General features: G+C 52.3%; 1 protein-coding gene across 1 annotated transcript in view; it reads left to right on the top strand.

The window, feature by feature from the left end:
* The first annotated feature begins 3,886 nt into the window (after nucleotides 1-3,886).
* PAK1 (p21 (RAC1) activated kinase 1) overlaps nucleotides 3,887-11,394 on the top strand; it is an 81,989-nt gene continuing 74,481 nt past the window's right edge. Inside the window, exon 1 of the mRNA XM_077341268.1 lies at nucleotides 3,887-4,032. The gene's annotated coding sequence lies outside the window, so the exon portion shown is untranslated. The remainder of the gene's footprint in view (nucleotides 4,033-11,394) is intronic.

The following is an 11,394-nucleotide window of genomic DNA, read 5'->3' as shown; positions in this document are numbered from 1 at the left end:
CCAGAGAATGCCTCCCCCCCCCAAAAAAACCCCCAGAATCTCTGGCCAGTCTGGCCTGGAGAAAAATTGCAAGATTCTCATATATTGGCTGTGACTTGATAGCAAACAACAATCTCTCTCTCTCTCTCACACACACACAACCACAAATGCAGGCATGAGCCAGGGCTTCCAACAATCCCCACTGCTAGTAAGGAAGAAGCACGGCCAACTCGGCTAGCGCCCCAATATGCCTTCACGATCACCTGCAGGAAGTGAAAATTGCAGTCCTAATCCTATAGTGTATTCTATTTTAAAAGTCTACAAGCTGCCAACTCTGCCCTATTGCTCTGTCCTTCTCATTTTTATCCTGCCCAAGAACGGGCCTGTAAAATAAAGCTTTCTTCTTATTACCTGCCCTTCCTAGACGCTCAGAGCAAGTAGAATCAAGGAATCACAGAGTTGGAAGGGGGACCCCCAGGGTCATCTAGTCCAACCTACCTGCCTCCCCCCCAGTGACCCTGATCCATGCCGGGTGATGCCTCCCCCAACACAAGAACCAAACAACGTAATAAAATATCAAACATATTATCATAGTAAAACCTTTGTAATTCAGTTTGCCTCCAACTAGTCTAAGATTCTATATGGGGGGGGGGGAGTTCCTTCAAGGACGGTTCTTCCCTCAGTTTCCAGGGGTAGGGCCAGGAATTCCTGAACAGCTCTGAACTGTCCCACAGGCCCATGAGCTCTCTTGGCAGATTGCTCCAGCAGCCCGGGGCCAAGACTGAAAAGGCCCCGGCTGAGGCCAGTCTGCCTTCCTTTGGGCCTGGGATCTTCAGCAGATTTCCTTAGTTTATGTTCATGTTCAACCCATGTTCAACCTCATGTTCAACCGGGTCAACCTCAACCAAATGCCTTGCGGAAGAGCTCCTTTTTGCAGGCCCTGCAGAACTGTTCCGTCAGGGCCCTGATCTCCTCTGGGAGCTCGTTCCACCAGGTGGGGGCCAGGGTGGAGATGATCTTTAGATGATCTTCCTTTAAGGAAGGGACTAAGGAACCCATCTATTTAGCCCAATGCATGACTTATCAATAACCTAGCATGGTGCAATGGTTAAGAGCAGTAGACTTTAATCTGGACTTGATTCCCCACTCCTCCACATGCAGCAACAGGGAGAGCTTGGGCTAGTCACATTCCTCTGAGGGTTGTTCTCTCGCAGAGTAGTTCTCCTACAGCTCTCTCAGACCCTTTCAGGGTGCGCGTTGCGGGGAGAGAAGGGGAAAGATGTTTGTAAGCCGCTTTGTGAGTCCTTTGGGTAGTGAAAAGCAGGGTATAAATGCCCAGCTTCTCTTCTCAAGAGCTCAGGTGGTTTACCCCCTTTCCCCCTTTCTTGTTTTATCCCTGCTACAACAACCCTGTGAGGTGAGTGTACTTATAATATCAGATCTCCATGCCCTACCTGGAGGTTGGCAACCCTACTAGGTGCATGTCTAACTACGAGTCTGGAGCCACTTTGGTGTCGGGAGACAAATTTCCTCCAGACCAGACTGACCAGGGATTCTGTTTTTTGTTTTTTGGGCGGGGGGGGGCATCATCTGGACATGGAATCGGGGTCACTGTGGGTGGGCAGGTAGTTGTGGATGTCCTGTATTCTTCAGGGGCTTGGACTAGATGATCCCTGGAGGTCCCTTCCATCTTTATGAGATGGAAAAAGTCCGGAGGAGAGCAACCCAGATGGTGAGGGGGTTGGAGCACTTTCCCTTGGAGGAAAGGTTGAAGAGGCTGGGGCTTTTTTATTTAGAAGACAGATGGCTATGGGGGTGGGGGGCATGAGAGAGGTTTATCAATTGATGCATGGAGTGGAGGAAGTTGACAAAGAAACTTAGTTCAGTTGTAGAATGGGCTGCCTCAGGAGGTGGGGAGCTCCCCCTTGCTTGGGGGTCTTCAAGCAGCGGCTGGACAGATCCTTCTCCGGGATGCTTCAGGCTTGTCCTGCACTGAGCAGGGGGTGGGACTAGATGGCCTGCATGGCCCCTGCCCCCTTTAGGATTCTAGGAGTCTAGTTCAGCCTGGAATGGGCTGCCTAAGGAGGTGGGGAGCTCCCCCTCACTGGCCGTCTTCAAGCAGCGGCTGGACAGATCCTTCTCCTGGGTGTTTGAGGCTGATCCTGCACTGAGCAGGGGGTGGGACTAGATGGCCCCTTTCAACTGCATGATTCTGATGACTGAATCTCAAAGGGGCCTCTGCCATTTTCATGTGCATGACTAACCAGTCACAGTGGGAGGGCATTTGCTCACCATAAGGCAAGTCCCACATCTCCTGTTAAAAGGACCATGCAGTAGCTGACATGGGAGACCTCTGCCCTCAGACGCTGGTGCCAATCTAAGTAGAAAATACTGACTTTGGAAGATTAATGGTCTGAGTGAGAAAAAGACACTCCATGTATTCATGTGTGGTTCCTGACTGCAAAGCCGAAAGCCCAGAACTGTGATTCATGCTGAGTTGTAACAAGCAACCTCCTTGCCAGGTAGGTCTGTTATGTCTCCGAAGTCAGCGGAATTGGATTATATATTCCCAAAGGCAGAGCTGTGGAGAGAATTACTCAACCTCAAGCAGAGGCTGACTGGAAGGAGGGATGCCCAGAACTGTAACTCATGCAGATACACAACGAAATCACTCTTCCATTTGTGGGGCTTTACTTAATTAGTAACCTCTGGCACCCTTGCAGCTTTCTGTCATGTTCAAACTTGTATACGCTGGTGCTGAGTGGTGGCTTCTAATCTGGAGAGCCAGGTGTAATTCCCTACTCCACATGCACCCAGTTGGGTGGCCTTGGGCTAGTCACAGTCCTGATGCAGCTGTTCTCATGGAGCATTTCGCTTTCTCAGCCTCATCTGCCTCACAGGTTGTCTGTTGTGGGGAGAGGAAGGAAGGTGATTGTAAGCCACTTTGAGACTCCTTCAGATAATCAAAAGTGGGGGTACAAAACCGCAGCTTCACACAATAAGAGGCAAGAGAGAGTGTTATGCAAGACAAGAACAAAAAGGGGAAAAGAATTTATGAACAAAAATAGCACCTTGATTTCAATCCCACACTTTGCAAACTGGCGTATAATTTGCATGACATCATTGCCTGGGGAATTACAGTTGATATGCTTCCAGCTTCTAAAAATCCTCAACTTGTTCTGCTTGGTTTCTCTTTAAGGATGCCAACTCTGGGTTGGAAAGTCCTTGAGATTTGGGGGTGGGGGAGGGACATGGCTCAGTGCCAGCGCCTCTGCTTGGCAGCCAGCAGCCCCCTGGTACAACCCCCAGCATCTGCAGTTGAAAGGACCAGGCAGGAGGGGCTGGGAAAGTCAGAAAGATGCACAGGGAAGGGGCTGCGCATTAAGCACCTGTTTTATTGGCAGAATCATCTCCAGCTGAAAGGGGCCAGGCAATAGAGGCAGTGGAACCCCTCTGCTTAAGACTATGGTGAAAGGGCCGTGCCCACTTGGCCTGCAGAAGGTCCCCGGTTCAATCCCCAGCCTCTCCAGACCTCTTTCCCCAAAACCCTGGAGAGCAGCTGCCAGCCTGGGTGGGCAACACCGACCCTGCTGGAGGAAGGCTCTGACGCCGGTGAAAAGGCAGTTTCATGCGCTTCAGCCCCTTAGGGCGAGCAGATGGGCTCTTGCAGAGGATCTGCATTCCCCAGGCTCCTCCCCCTCCGGGCCAAATCCCCCAGGCTCCTCCGGGAGGTTGGCACCCGGTAGGAGAAAGCCTCCCAGCGCCTCCCGCGTGCGCCGCCCGGGCATCTTGCGCCTCCGAAAAAAGGGGCGGCCTCAGAACGCGGCGGGGGCGTGGCCCGGGAGGGGAGCCAATGGGAGAGGCGGGGTGGGCGCCGCAGCCCTCCCCTCCCCTCCCTTGCCTTGCTCCCCTTCCCTTCCCTTCCCTTCCCCGCGGCCGGCCGAGACGGCGAGCGCGGCGCTCCGGCTGGCGGCTAACAATAGGGGCGGGCGGAGGAGCCGCCGCGTGGGGAAGCAGCCCGGCCACCAGCAGCAGCAGCAGCAGCAGCCGCCGGTGAGTCAAGCAGCTGGGACTGCGGGGGATCGGGAGGCTGCCTCCCCGCCAGCCGCAGTGGGTGGGTGGGTGGGTGGGTGGAGGGGCGGCTCCCTGCCGGGCGCCCGGCTTGGGGGTGCGGCTGGCTGGCTGGCTGGCCCCTTTCCCCGCGCCGGCCTGTCAATCGCACCCGCCCTTCCCTCGGGGATCGAACCCGGGACCTTCCGCACGCCGGGCGCCGCGTTCCCAACGCGCGCCAAGCCGGGAGCGGCCGCAGGCGAGCCTCGCCTCGCCCCCCGGAGCCGCAGCCCTGCCCAGGCTTCTCTTGCTGGGGTGGGGGAGACCCCTAAAGGGATGGAGCCGCTGATCTGCCCTGGGGGGACTGTGGGGGGATGGCCGGGATGGGGGAGCCCCCACCCCCAGGAAACCCCCTTGCCTCTCCCCTCGGCTTGGGATAGGGAAGGGAGGACGGGCCCGCAACTTGCAACTGATTGATGGCCAGGCCTCCCCGGGGGGTTTCTCAGGGCAAGGGAGAGGTTCAACCATGATGGTCTGGAGCCGTGGACATGGTGGTCTCCCATCCACATGCTAGCCAGGACTCACCTTGCTTAGTTTCTGTGATCCGATGAGATCGGGGCTAGTCTGGACCATCCTAGTCAAGGCAAGAGATGTCGCGGTCTCCCATCCAAATACTAGCCGGGGTGACCTTGCTTAGCTCCTGAGATCTGGCTAACCGGGGTGGTCCACATCAGGGGTCGTCAACCTGTGGCCCTCCAGATGTCCATGGACTGCAATTCCCATGAGCCCCTGCCTGCTGGCAGGGGCTCATGGGAATTGTAGTCCATGGACATCTGGAGGACCACAGGTTGACTACCCCTGGTCCACATGACAGCAGAAGATCTACAGAGGTTGCCTGCCTCTGGCTGACTAATCTTCTCTGGTGGTCTCCCATACTAATACTGGCCTGGGCTGACCCTACTCACCTTTTGTGATCTGATGAGACTGGGCTGGCCTGGGGTCATCCCGGTCTGGGCCAGCACTTGATGTAGAAACATTGAAATCTGATATTCACGTCGGGCATCTTGACCCAGGTTGGTCTCTCCCTATGCTGTCCTCGTAAGGTCTTTCCCCGTATGAAGTTTTGCGATGTGTTTGTGGTTGTCATATTGTCGATTGGGGTTTTAATGGGGTTTCATTGCTGGATTGTCGTTGTTACCCGCCGCGAGTCGGTTTTGAGAGGGGCCGGTTGTAAATCCCAAAAATAAAACGGCTAGGATCCCCAAGGGTCATCTAGTCCAACCCTCTGCACTAGATGAAGAGTTGGTTTTTATGCCTCATTTTCCACTACCCAAGGGAGTCTCTAAGTGCCTCACAATCGCCTCCCCTTCCTCTCGCCACAACAGACACCCTGTAAGGAGGCTGAGAGAGCTCTGACAGAACTGTTCTATGAGAACAGCTCTAACATGACTGTGACTGGCCCAATGTCCAAGGACTCCTTTTTCCCAAAAGCGGCAAAACACTCCCACATTCCCCAGGCCAGTCTGTTCTGGAGGAGAATTCCTTCCTGACCCAAAGGTGGAGGTCAGCATTTCTCTGGGCACAGGAGAAATGGCCACGCCTTCATGTCCCGCCTTCTCACCATGTGCCTGAGTTGTTTAGGCCAGGGGTAGTCAACCTGTGGTCCTCCAGATGTCCATGGACTACAATTCCCATGAGCCCCTGCCAGCATTTGCTGGCAGGGGCTCATGGGAATTGTTGTCCATGGACATCTGGAGGACCACAGGTTGACTACCCCTGGTTTAGGCTGATCTAGTGTTTTTTTTGGGGGGGGGGGGGTTGTCAGCAGGTGTATTTCCTTGAGGGTGGTTAAGCAGACATATCTCCAGTTATTCCCGGTTTGGGTTTACTGGATTGTGGATTATTTCCCCCCCCAGGATTGAGGACTCTGGTGGCTTTTTGAGATTTCTGCACGGTGGGGGTCGGGAAGTCGATCTGCCCCCTGGAATTTCTGCCAGTCTCCTCGGTTGGTTGTATCGTTGTTTTCTGCCCTGGCGAAGGTCAGAGCTCAGCTGTGTGCCTTTCAGGGCTCAGCTTCACGTGCAGAAGCTGCAGAAGGGACATGGTTCGGGATGAGAACCTTAAGCATCTTTCTCTGGGTAGCAGCATTGCTTCCTAGCATTGCACATTTCTCCTTGTCTCCATGGGCCGTTCTAGTGCCCTGAATTGTTTGGGCAGCACTGTATGTAAGGGTTTTTTTTTTTTTTTTTTTAGTTTATTACATCCCTGAGATCAGCTGTCAGGAAGATCAGCAGTACGTAATGCGCATTGGGTGCATCGGGCCGATATTCCGTACGGAAAACACACACAACTGACAAAATAATAATAAAATTATTGAAACTCTCGGCCACGTTCTTCCGCCTCGTTAAATGTGTCAGAGCGCCCGATCTTGCTCCTTTAAGGGCAGTTTTGCTGCTATAGTTGGCAGGAAGAAGGGAATTATATAAAAAATAATTTGGTTTTTGGACAGGATTGGGATGCTGTATGTCATCCGAATGTCCTAGCAAAATTTGCAGTGTAAAGATGCCTTCTATTGGTTTATACCATTCCAGAGTGACACAGGCAGAGATGTGCGTTTGGGATACGTGCGTATCGCCCTTCAAGAAGGGTCGACAGGAGGGCATTAAAAAGAAAATGAAGGAGATTTGGGGTTATTTTATACAGTGCTTTTCATGAACTGAAATGGTCTCAAAGCAGCTTATGGTTACTTTCCCTTCCTCTCCCCACAACAGACATCCTGTGAGGTGGGTGGGGCTGGGATAGCTCTGACAGAACTGCTCTGTGAGAACAGCTCTAACAGGACTGCGAGTAGGCAAAGGTCACCAAGATGGCTGCAAGTGTAGGAGGAGTGGGGGGATTAGAAGCGAACAGTTTTAGCCACTACAGCAAGCTGGCTCTGTGGTGTTTGGGAGGGGGGGGGGTGGAATTCTGACATATTAAGGCAGGGGTAGTCAAACTGTGGCCCTCCAGATGTCCATGGACTTCAATTCCCAGGAGCCCCCTGCCAGTGAATGCTGGCAGGGGCTCATGGGAATTGTAGTCCATGGACATCTGGAGGGCCGCAGTTTGACTACCCCTGTATTAAGGCAACTTGATGGAACAAAAAAATTGTAATACCTTATCAGGATTGCACACTCATGACGACTCCTTACGCTAGATGGGCTATTCTTTAAAATAGATTCCGGTGGGTCACAGCGTTGGCCTGAAGCAGCAGAACAAAGTTTGAGTCTGAGGCACCTTTAATTGGCAAGAAGATCAAGAAGAAAAGTTGTTTTTTATACCCCGTTTTTCATGGCCCGATGGAGTCTCAAAAGCGGTCGACAATCGACTTCCTTTCCTCTCCCCACAACACACCCTGCGAGGTAGGTGAGGCTGAGAGAGCCCTGAGATTACTGAAGAAGAAGAGTTGCTTCTTATATGCCGCTTCTCTCTATCTGAAGGAGTCTCAAAGCGGCTTCCATTCGCCTTCCCTTTCCTCTCCCCACAACAGACACCCTGTGAGGGAGGAGAGGCTGAGAGAGCCCTGAGATTACTGAAGAAGAAGAAGAAGAGTTGCTTCTTATATGCCGCTTCTCTCTACCCGAAGGAGTCTCAAAGCAGCTTCCATTCGCCTTCCCTTCCTCTCCCCACAAGGCACACCCTGCGAGGTAGCTGAGGCTGAGAGAGCGCTGCGAAAACGCCTCTGTGAGAACAGCACTATCAGAACTGTGACCGGCCCAAGGTCACCCAGGTGGCTGCAAGCGGAGGAGCGGGGAATCGAACCTGGCTTGCCAGATCCGAAGCCGCCGCACTTAACCACTACACCAAGCTGGCCCAGCCCGAGCTAACTGAGTCCACACGATATTGTCGATGTTGTCTTGGTTGATGGATTTCACTAGTGCTGCGGTACAGCATGTGGGAGAAGGTTTACGCCTCACTGGGGGAAAGGACAGGTTGGGGAAGGCATGAAATCTATAGGGAGTGAGTGGCAGTGCCTAGAAGGAGCAGGGGCCTCTACCCCCATAGAAAACGGGCTCCCGATGGGCCCTTGTGGGCCGTACAGGAAACGAGCTTCATTTTTCTTCCCACTGATGAGGGCTTGGGGAATAGCGCACTGCCGGTTTGCCCCCAGCTGCAGCTTCTGTGAGGAGCGCAGGATCCTGAGGCCGGCTCCTTTGTTTGGTTAATCGAGAAGCCATGGGGTGTATGAATCGCTTTGCAAGGGGAGGCGTGGGGCAGCCGTGGGTGGCTTGTGAATAGTTGGAGGGGGGTGGATGGGGATGGACGGACCAGGGAAGGGTTGTGAATCCGGTTGACTATAAGCTGCTTTGAGACTTCTTCAGGTAGAGAAAAGCGGCATCTAAGAACCAACTCTTCTTCTTCTCCAGTAATCTCAGGGCTCTCTCAGCCTCCCCTTCCTCACAGGGTGTCTGTTGTGGGGAGAGGAAAGGGAAGGCGACTGTAAGCCTCTTTGAGACTCCTTCGGGTAGGGAAAAGCGGCATATAAGAACCAACTCTTCTTCTTCTTCAGTAAGATCAGGGCTCTCTCAGCCTCCCCTCCCTCACAGGGTGTCTGTTGTGGGGAGAGGAAAGGGAAGGCGATTGGAAGCCACTTTGAGACTCCTTCGGGTAGGGAAAAGCGGCATATAAGAACCAACTCTTCTTCTTCTTCAGTAATATCAGGGCTCTCTCAGCCTCCCCTCCCTCACAGGGTGTCTGTTGTGGGGAGAGGAAAGGGAAGGCGACTGTAAGCTGCTTTGAGACTCCTTTGAGAAAAGCGGCATATAAGAACCAACCCTCCTCCTCCTCCTTCTTCTTCTTGTCCTGTCAGCATTATTATGGGACTAGATGAGGTTTTATATGTTTTATCGGGATTTTATATTGTAACCCGCCATGCGTCTTAGAGAGTGGTGGACTAAAAATCGAGTGAGTGAATGAATGAATGAATGAATGAATGAATGAATGAATGAATGAATGAGACTTGTGGTAAGATAAGTTTCTGGGCTTTGTGTAAATGGCATCTTTGAAAGTGTTCCAAACAAGCTGCTCCTACTCCCTCTCCCTAAGGGACGTCTGCACCCACGTCTTCGCCACCTTTTCTGAGCCCGGGTTCAAATCCCTCCTCTCATTGGGTATCCTTGGGCTAGTCGCTCACTGTCCGCCTGACCTACCTTTCAGGGTTGTCGTCAGGAGAAAAGGAGGCAGAACGTCACGAGTCCCTTGGGGCCCCCATCGGGGAGAAATATGGACCATAAGTGAGATGTTTTTTTTTTTTTTAATTGAAGCAAGTGAAATATTCTGGGATGTTGGGCTGGCATATGCCAGGATCCGGTGACATACGGACCGATCCCCGGTGTACATAACGGCTGGAGCGTGCGACAGATTTCCAGTCGCTTTTGACAGGTGGGCCAAATCCCACCAGCTTTGCCGCCTGTCAGCTGCAATTCCCTTGCTCAAGATGATGGGCAAAGTTGCTCCAGAGAAAACTGGCTCCCGAAGGCGGCCGGGATACATTGGGTTTGGGGGCGAGGTTTAACCGTCCAGCTTTATACAGTGTCTGATGCTGAATTCCCATACAGTTTGTAAATATTGTTTTGTTTGGAGGGGGAAATGGATGTGCATAAATAGTACGTTGGGTATATTCAGCTGTGGTGGAAAGGAACATCAGATGGCCCTTCTGGTGGACCTCCTGATGGCCCCTGGGTTTTGGCCACTGTAGGACACAGAGTGTTGGGCTGGACGGGCCACTGGCCTGAACCAACAGGACTCCTCTTAAGTTCTCTGTCTTCTTGGTGTTGGGGGGGAGGCACAGTGGGACGGCTTCTGCAGTTCTGGCCCTGCTGGTGGACCTCCTGATGGCCCCTGGGCTTTGGCCACTGTAGGACACAGAGTGTTGGGCTGGGTGGGCTGATCCAACAGGGCTTCTCTTCTTATGTTCTCTGTCTTCTTGCCACCAATTTTGTCAGTCTTGAAGGTGCTCCTGGCCTCTTCATCTTTCCTACTGCTATAGGCAGACTCACATGGCTACCCATCTTGTTCTATCTCCATGGGAAGCACCACATTTAGCTATACAGAATGGAAATCTATCGACCTTGTGATATAAGGAGAGATGGACTCCCATTCTCGCTGGATCTAAGGAAGTGAGTGGTGACTTCCAAAAACTCCTCCCCTGCCCCCAATTTGGTTGGCCTCGAAGGTGCTCCTGGACTCTGGCTCTTTTCTCCTGATACAGACAGACTCACACGGCTATCCATCTTGATCTGCCTCCAGGGAAGGCACCCCATTGGGCCACACCGAATGGGGATCTGTCAGCCTGGAGGTATAAGGAGAGATGGACTCCCATTCTCACTGGATCTAAGGAAGTGAACGGTGACTCCCAAAAACTCATCCCCTGCCACCAATTTTGTCAGTCTTGAAGGTGCTTCTGGCCTCTCGATCTTTTCTACTGCTACAGACAGACTCACATGGCTACTCATCTTCATCAGTCCCTAAATGTTTTGGGGAATTTGTGAGCTTATTTCTCTGTCCCTTCCCCGATAAATGCTTGGCAGCAGTGAGGAAAACATTCTGCATCGTGAGCACCAAGCGTCAACTCTAATATCGCTTTGGCGCTTCCCTGGGTCGTCTCTTCCCTTTACAAAAAGCCACGGAACATTTTTCTTTTTGGTCCAGATATGTCACATTGGCTTGGATTAAAAATACAGCACCCTAGATCCCTTGTCAGGGGTCATCTTCTATAGATTTATTCCCCACCCTCCCTTTCCCAAAGCACTTGGGGCAGAACACAATAAATGTTTAAAATTCAGGACGATTAACATAAATCAAATTAAACTGTAAATTCAATTCAAGTAGCAACGCAAAAGAAGAAACCTCTAGGGTTTGAATCCAGTGTGACTGAAGGCCATTGAAAGCAGCAAAATAACCTTCTCTTTCTCTCTCTCCCTCTTGCTGGGGGTTTAGGGTTGAGTTTTTGGGAGAGGACAGGGACGACAGTGGGGTACGATGCCCTAGAAGCCATCCTTCAAATCAACCATTTTCTCCAGGGATACTGATCTTTGCAGTTTGGAGATGAGCTGTAATTCCTGGGGATCTCCAGGTCTCACCTGGAGGCTGGCATCCCTACCACAGTTCTCCAAATAAAACCTGACTCAAAATAAAATAAATCAACTTTTGGGGAATCAGTTCATAAACCCACAAAGGCCCACTATAATAGGTAAAGGTATCCCCTGTGCAAGCACCGGATCATCTCTGACCCTTGGGGTGACGCCCTCCAGTGTTTTCATGGCAGACTCAATACGGGGTGGTTTGCCAGTGCCTTCCCCAGTCATTACCGTTGACCCCCCAGCA

Source organism: Paroedura picta, chromosome 6 (assembly GCF_049243985.1).
Source record: "Paroedura picta isolate Pp20150507F chromosome 6, Ppicta_v3.0, whole genome shotgun sequence".
Lineage (NCBI taxonomy): Eukaryota > Metazoa > Chordata > Lepidosauria > Squamata > Gekkonidae > Paroedura > Paroedura picta.
The sequence above is the reverse complement of the archived record's forward strand: the minus strand, read 5'-3'. Positions and strand labels throughout refer to the sequence as shown.